We start from the raw sequence: 8,123 nt of genomic DNA, 5'->3' as shown, positions 1-8,123 counted from the left end.
AGTTACTGTATATGAGAGCACAGCTGCACAGTATTTAAATTAATTATGCTCATAAACGGTGCAAGGTGGTAAACATTTGCATCTTTAATACGACACCTGCAGGTGAACTCAGGTGCACATCATTAATGTTGCAGCAGCACAGAACGCTGTGAGTTGGGTACGATTATCAGGCTTTATCACGCAGACTAAAACATAAGCCTTTATTATCATTACTATTCAAGGAGAATCCAGCACTGTAAAACACAAACATTGAGTTTAATGACGTAGCATGAATCTTCAGTGATGCTCATATGATGCAGGCATTTGTTTCTATGGCAACAGAGATCGTGAGGCCCCCAAGCGTTCGGGGTCTGTTCCCATGGCGCCTATAGGACAGTCATGAATATTATCGATTCTTAAAAGAGGTCATGATACACTCTCTTTTCATATTTTATTATCTTCCCTGAGGTCTACTTTTAATGTTAGTAAAGTAGATTTTATTTTTTTTGGCACCAAAACGGTCATAATTGCCCACCCTGTCTCTGGCCCTCTGTCTGAAACGCTCGGTTTTGGGCTTAGCGCCTCCTTTAAACGTCAACATTAATGCACCACTGTTGTCATTGGCTAACATCATGCATCCCCCCCGAATACACAACCATATAGTACATTTGAAACTCAATCGGCAGAAAATGAACAAGCTCCACAATGTAATAAAACAAACTTTCAGGGTTTACACATACCACACACCCAACATATTGCATCCGAAAATATATTAAACGGTCCTCCATAAACTATCAAACAGTCATGACATTTGAAACATTCGCGAATGGAACTAGTTACTTATTGTGCAAGTGTTTTAACTGGCCCATCTTTCAATAACAGCTCCGATGCATTTTTAAAATGTGCCTCTTAAAACATGGCGCACATCACCAGAAATGCATCAAAACGATCAAAGATGTCCATTTAGTGCATGTTTACATAGAGCAACAATTGAAAAATAGCAAAGATGGGTGCAAATAAAACGCGTCCAGGATGCGTTTATCCTCAAAACAGCAAGACACATAATGGGGGTCTCCATTAAAGAGTTATAACTTGACATTTCTTCCTTTAAAAGCACTGCGAGATGCATGAATATGGTCAATGAGGTTCATCTAGTGCACGTTCATATAAACCCTATGTGTTTTAATGTCCCTTTTGCTCACATATAAAAAAAATTATCTTCCAGCTATTGTTGTTAATTATACAGGGACCTTCTAACTAGGTACATTACAAAAATATCAATTTAACTAATTATATTTGCTTAGTTTTTTTATCATTTTGGCCACATTTGAGCTTTTATGAAAAAGTGAACAAACCAGTGTTTTCAATCAAAACAATATGATAATATATAGTTAAATATTATTTTTGTTGCATGTTTATTGTTTAATTATTCTTTAACATTGTTTGATGTGTTGAACACGTGCTAAAATAAAACAGTACTGTCTCTTTAAGAAAGACGACACTTCTGTAAACAGTGTTTTTAAATGAGCGCATACTCGAACGAGTGCATACATCTGTCCTGTGTGTGATTAGAATTAAATGTTTATTTTTTGTTGTTTATGATCAACAGTTGACTGTATTAAAAGAGTTGCAAGTTGGACACATGCGCATCGTTTAAAAATCGTGTTTGATGGCGGAAAACGTGGTAAATAACTACATTAGCCATGGCACAGCAGAGAAATATCCACCAATCAGAGAACCGCGGCCAATGAAACCTGCGAAACATTAGCAATATTTTCTGCTGGCCTGTTCGGGCCCAACAAAAAATAATAACATTTATATTTTGTATTTCATGTCACGTTTTCTTTAAAATAAACAAGCTATGCTGTAAAACTAGGCATAACTTGCTGATTTTTAACCCATTCTTACTGACCCAAAACACCCAAGCTGATGAGTCTTGAACGGGCAAGTACCACAACACGTTCCTACACGTTAAGTAAAAATCTAGTATGTTCTGCTGGTCATCTACAGCAATCACTGCCCACAATAAACAATACACGAGGAGAGGAAATGTATGGAAAGGTCACTCACCTGTGTAAAAGGAAATTCTGGAAATATCTGCAGAAAGAGAGAAAGAGAAAATGACAGGTCAGTATATTTTGTCACCTCAGCACATTTAGAGAGCATGTGCTTTTATAGGTCAGTCGTGATCTCTTGGGACAGACACACGGGATAGTCGGCGCCCCCTGCCTGTGGTGCCGAGCAGCTCTTTTCTGGGACAGAACTGCAGCCAAGTGCTTCAGCATTATCATGCAAGACCAATGGAAATCCTTTACATATTCATAATAAACTGGGAATATTATTAGCAAACGACCCCCAAACTAGCCCAGATATAAGATAGAGTGGATCAATTCCCCAGGGGACAATTATATATCGGATGCACCTATGTATCGGCTGTCAATATATCAGCCAATTATTGACCAAATTAATGCAATTGGCATAAGCATGAAAACTATATAAATGATATAAAAAAAAACATTTTTTTTTGTGTGTGTGTGTGTGTGTGTATTATAAAGAAACACCCACCAAAATACATCAGAAAAAGTAAAGCATGTCGAATTGGGGATAGGAAGATAAAAAATTACGAACCATATCGTTGCACTGTTTTCGGTCCATGTGATCATAAATGACCCATCAAACATCAAAAACATTGATTTATCCACTACTGCGCTTTATTCTACACTGTTTACAGGGTTCACACAAGGTCCTTAAAGTGCTTAAATTTAGCTTTTAGAAATGTAAGTTCTGGAATACCTGGAAAATCGCCTTGTTTTGATGAAAAGTGCTTCAAAGTGTCTCATTACCTCCGTGTAGTGTGTGTCCATCAAAGATGAGGCGACTCCACTTTCATTGAATAATGTGTCTTAATACAATCTGTTCTTTACAGTCAGATAAAAAAGTTAAAAGAAATATACATTTTAATCTTGTTGATGTTCGCTGAACTGGAACACTGTGAGCCGCTCGTTGAACTCTTAAAGTGACAGTAACCTTTTTAGCGTTTCCAATACAAATGAATGTAAACTCAAATGTTATTATGTGTAAAATATACACATTATTTCATATTTCATGACATAATATTAATTAATATAATTCTCAGGAGAAACATTGGAGAAGCAGGAGACGCAAGCAAAAGTCTCCATTTACTAATCTCACCGCCGTAGAAGAGAATTAATGGAGATGTTTCAAAGAAATTACTCAATGCGCATATAAGCGAGTCACTACGCCTCCACGAGCGCATTGGGAATTGGGGAGAAGATCAAAGGCTCTATCTGCCTCTGTTCTATCTTCATGTTGTCTAGATGAAGGTGTGGCCATGCATGGCTTTTCTTATGTCTAGTGATTGCTTGTGTATGTGGGTGTGGCTAGTTTTCCAGGTGCAGCTGATCTGCAAATTGGGTCACCTGTGCCTGTTAAAAACGAGCCGAGCGGTCACGACCAAACTTTGCTCTTTGTTCAAGTGTTGTCTAGACGCAGTGCTTAATGTGCAGTGTGTGACTTAACATTTAAAACTTCGACTAGTCATCTGTCTTTAAAGCAGACAGGTGCAGGGGTGGCCCGCCCTTGTTGTTAAATATGGTTTGTTCCTGTTTGTTTAGGATAGTTAGGCAAGTCTTGCAACTAAATTTTTTATGCATTTGAGGTTACATATTTCTTCTCATTTCTAGTTTATTATTTTGGGCCAGGGGTCACCCTGAAGTCCTCCTTCTTTGCTGCTCTTAATGTTAATTGTTTACAAAAATAAAAACTATTGTTGAATTTATAACTGTTGTTCTCTCGTGTTTGGTCTGACGGTTGAGCGGGAGTTGTTCCCTTAGGGGACGTAACAGAGGGGACACAAGCGCTGGGACTCCAGTGAATGTACACTGGGAGCGTTTCAGCCACACAAGCAGGAAGGAAATGACACATTTGTAGGCGTTCAGTTACAAGGAAAAGTTTTATCATCTGTCAGATGCATGTAGAGACCAATAAACAATGAGATGAATCACAAAGTCAACGCATCTTGAACTGTGTGTGTGTGTGTGTGTGTGTGTGTGTGTGTGAGTGTCTGTGTGTGTGTGAGTGTGTGTGTGTGAGTCTGTGTGTGTGTCTGTGTGTGAGTGTGTGTGTGTGTGTGTGTGTGTGTCTGTGTGTGTGTGTGTGTGTGAGTGTGTGTGAGTGTGTGTGTGAGTGAGTGTGTGAGAGTGAGTGTGTGAGAGTGAGTGTGTGAGAGTGTAAGTGTATGTGTGTGTGTGTGTGTGTGTGTGAGAGAGTGTAAGTGTGTATGTGTGTGTGAGTGTGTGTGTGAGTGAGTGTATGAGTGAGTGTGTGAGAGTGAGTGTGTGAGAGTGAGTGTGTGAGTGTGTGAGTGTGAGAGTGTAAGTGTATGTGTGTGTGTGAGAGAGTGTAAGTGTGTATGTGTGTGTGAGAGAGTGTAAGTGTGTATATGTGTGTGTGTGTGTGTGTGAGAGAGTGTAAGTGTGTATGTGTGTGAGAGAGTGTAAGTGTGTATGTGTGTGAGAGAGTGTAAGTGTGTATGTGTGTGAGAGAGTGTAAGTGTGTGTGTGTGTTTAAAGATATTGCAACCAGATGACTGGTTCCTGATAAACACTGAGTAATCAACTCAACCTGCTTTTCGCAATTCTGATCTTGCGTTTAATGTTCTGCTTTTGTGCTGCACTGATTCACGCAGCTCTGTTCCAAAACCTAGTGAGCCGTGCCATGCTGCCTACTGCCTACATAGTCGTTACCGAGTCCACACTAATAAGTTTAAGTTTGAATACTCCCGTTTAACATCATTTTCCAAAGTATGCTGTAAAACGCAAATTCAGTAGAGACGTTCGTTGACACTGACAAAAGTTTTTTTTTTTTTTTCAACGATAACTGAGACCAAAAACACGTTTTTTATTAATACTTCAGTATATGTATTATGTGGTATTATTTTAGGAGCACAGGTTTTCAGGACAGTTTAGACACACTGTAAATACTAATATTCATCTCAAATTGTAAAAAAATAGTTTACTCAACTTAACATTAATTTTTTACTCTTTTTACTACTATTAATTAAGTTACCATTACTCTATAAGTTCTAACGTTGTCATTAATAAAAAGCATTTAAGTGGTCCTTATTAAACAGTACTTCAAATGTCATCCCCAGAGTTTGCTAGTTCACCAGTTTGAATCCAGGGTGTGCTGAGTGACTCCAGTCAGGTCTCCTAAGCAACCAAAATTGGCCCGGTTGCTAGGGAGAGTAGAGTCACGTGGGGTAACCTCCTCGTGGTCGCTATAATGTGGTTTTCGCTCTCGGTGGGGCGTGTGGTGAGTTGTGCGTGGATGCCGTGGAGAATAGCGTGAAGCCTCCACACACGGTACGTCTCCGTGGTAACGTACTCAACAAGCCACGTGATAAGATGCGTGGATTGACGGTCTCAGACGCGGAGGCAACTGAGATTCGTCCTCCGCCACCCGAATTGAGGCGAGTCACTACGCCACCAAGAGGACTTATAGCGCATTGGGAATTGAGCGTTACAAATTGGCTGAAAAAGGGGAACACCCCCTCCCCTATACCCATAAGCCCTTCCATTTTAATAAATGATGTACAGTATGTTTGCTCAAAACAAGGGAACTTATGTAGAAAACTGTTAATTGTTATTTAAAAATGCATATCGTTTTAATTCTATTGTTGTTGTTTTGTTGTAGCAGGTTGATTGTTGTTATTTATGTGAAGTCACCATTAGGATGATCAGCATCACCTCTGGTGAACTTGGAGCCTGTTAAATTTAAGCCATTCGTCTCTACTCAATTGCACTCTACAAAGGTGCAGATTTATGTGCACTAAGACGCACTTGAGAACTATAGGATGCTCCCTTGCTCCCTAGTTAGTGAATGACTTAACCTCCAGTGTGCTGTATGTCTGCACTGGTCTCAGAGCAGTTATAGGAGAGCTATAGGATGCTCCCTTGCTCCCTATTTAGTGAATGACTTAACCTCCAGTGTGCTGTCTGTCTGCACTGGTCTCAGAACAGTTATAGGAGAGCTATAGGATGCTCCCTTGCTCCCTGTTTAGTGCATGACTTAACCTCCAGTGTGTTGTCTGTCTGCACTGGTCTCAGAACAGTTATAGGAGAGCTATAGGATGCTCCCTTGCTCCCTGTTTAGTGCATGACTTAACCTCCAGTGTGTTGTCTGTCTGCACTGGTCTCAGAACAGTTATAGGAGAGCTATAGGATGCTCCCTTGCTCCCTGTTTAGTGCATGACTTAACCTCCAGTGTGTTGTCTGTCTGCACTGGTCTCAGAACAGTTATAGGAGAGCTATAGGATGCTCCCTTGCTCCCTGTTTAGTGCATGACTTAACCTCCAGTGTGCTGTCTGTCTGCACTGGTCTCAGAACAGTTATAGGAGAGCTATAGGATGCTCCCTTTCTCCCCATTTAGTGCACTACTTAACCTCCAGTGTGCTGTCTGTCTGCACTGGTCTCAGAACAGTTATAGGATGCTCCCTTTCTCCCTATTTAGTGCACTACTTAACCTCCAGTGTGCTGTCTGTCCGCACTGGTCTCAGAACAGTTATAGGAGAGCTATAGGATGCTCCCTTTCTCCCTATTTAGTGCACTACTTAACCTCCAGTGTGCTGTCTGTCCGCACTGGTCTCAGAACAGTTATAGGAGAGTTATAGGATGCTCCCTTTCTCCCTATTTAGTGCACTACTTAACCTCCATTGTGCTGTCTGTCCGCACTGGTCTCAGAACAGTTATAGGAGAGCTATAGGATGCTCCCGTCCTCCCAATTTAGTGCATGACTTAACCTCCAGTGTGCTGTCTGTCTGCACTGGTCTCAGAACAGTTATAGGAGAGCTATAGGATGCTCCCATCCTCCCAATTTAGTGCACTACTTAACCTGTAATTAGGTTTCTTACCAGATGTAGTTTGTTCGGCGTTTCTCCCAAAGACATACACCGCTGTGGTCAGCACCATGTTGTTTTGTCACATGACTCTATACGTTGAACCCGTCTCCTGAACTGAGATCAGTCAGTTTAACTGAATTGAAATGATGCGCTATGCGTATACGTTGCATTGCGCTGAAGGATGCGGGGTTGCACAAGGATAACAAATTGATTAACTAATAAACTTCAATATCGAGTAGTTGCATGATGGTCTACTAATAGACCAGTCGTGGCCACTCCCTACGGGATTCCCTCGCATCCCTTCCATGGCTCTCTGTGAGGCCAATTACACACACGGTCCAAATAATCAATATTGTAAGGCGGTTAATCAAATCTACACGTGACTGAGTGTATCCGCTCTATTGATGGTGTGTCCAAAGATTAAAGGATTACGGTGACTCCGTCTAAGAGACTTCTGTCACACTTCATTGATGTTCGCTTGGCAAAAACGGCTAGGCTTTGCACACTTCTCCAACTGGTCTTGGTGCCGTCGGCTCCATATGTTACACGTTGAGGACCAGGAGGCAGTGCAAAGGTCGACTCAACACTTGGCTAATCAAGGGACCATGCAAGACTGCCACAGAGGACCCAAACATCTGCTTATCAAGCTGTCAGCGTGCGGCTTCACGTGGCTCTGGCGTGAGGACATATGACCTTTGAGCTGGATCGGTTATGTGAGAATGCAGGCGAGAGGCTGTGAAACCAGACTACAAACCGGTCTGTGTTTCAACTCCGCTCCACGGACCCTCACATGCACTCACTGACCTCAGCGTGACACTTGCCAAGATAATAACCTGATATGAGTTCTGACACAGGAGCAGCCGTACTGTAGCTGTTGACTGGACAGTGCATCTGCAGAAACCTCGCCTGTGTGCCTGTGAGCTTTAGGTTCATTTCATCCTTTGCTTGACCTCTGCCCTGCATTACAAAGAGGCTCCAAACGGCCTGAAGTCGACTTGTAAAATATTAGATCAAAACATAATCTTCACGATGCATCGCACCATCGGTGGGGATCGTTTTCCCATACGGTCAGCTGCTGATCCGATAGGACTTACACAAGTTTAGATAGCTGGAAGAATAGCGTAGAATTTATGCTATTAACATCATTACATCCTACATTCATGTTAAACGCCATTATATTAATGCATCTGTTAACTATTAGCTGGATTACCTACAATGGTTACCT

The 8,123-nt window shown here is 41.4% G+C and overlaps 1 pseudogene; it reads right to left on the bottom strand.

Moving 5' to 3' along the window:
* Positions 1–8,123, bottom strand: part of LOC127620106 (focal adhesion kinase 1-like) — an 88,566-nt pseudogene that overhangs the window by 75,309 nt on the left and 5,134 nt on the right.

The sequence above is a fragment of the Xyrauchen texanus genome, chromosome 26 (assembly GCF_025860055.1).
Source record: "Xyrauchen texanus isolate HMW12.3.18 chromosome 26, RBS_HiC_50CHRs, whole genome shotgun sequence".
In the NCBI taxonomy this organism is placed as follows: domain Eukaryota; kingdom Metazoa; phylum Chordata; class Actinopteri; order Cypriniformes; family Catostomidae; genus Xyrauchen; species Xyrauchen texanus.
The sequence above is the reverse complement of the archived record's forward strand: the minus strand, read 5'-3'. Positions and strand labels throughout refer to the sequence as shown.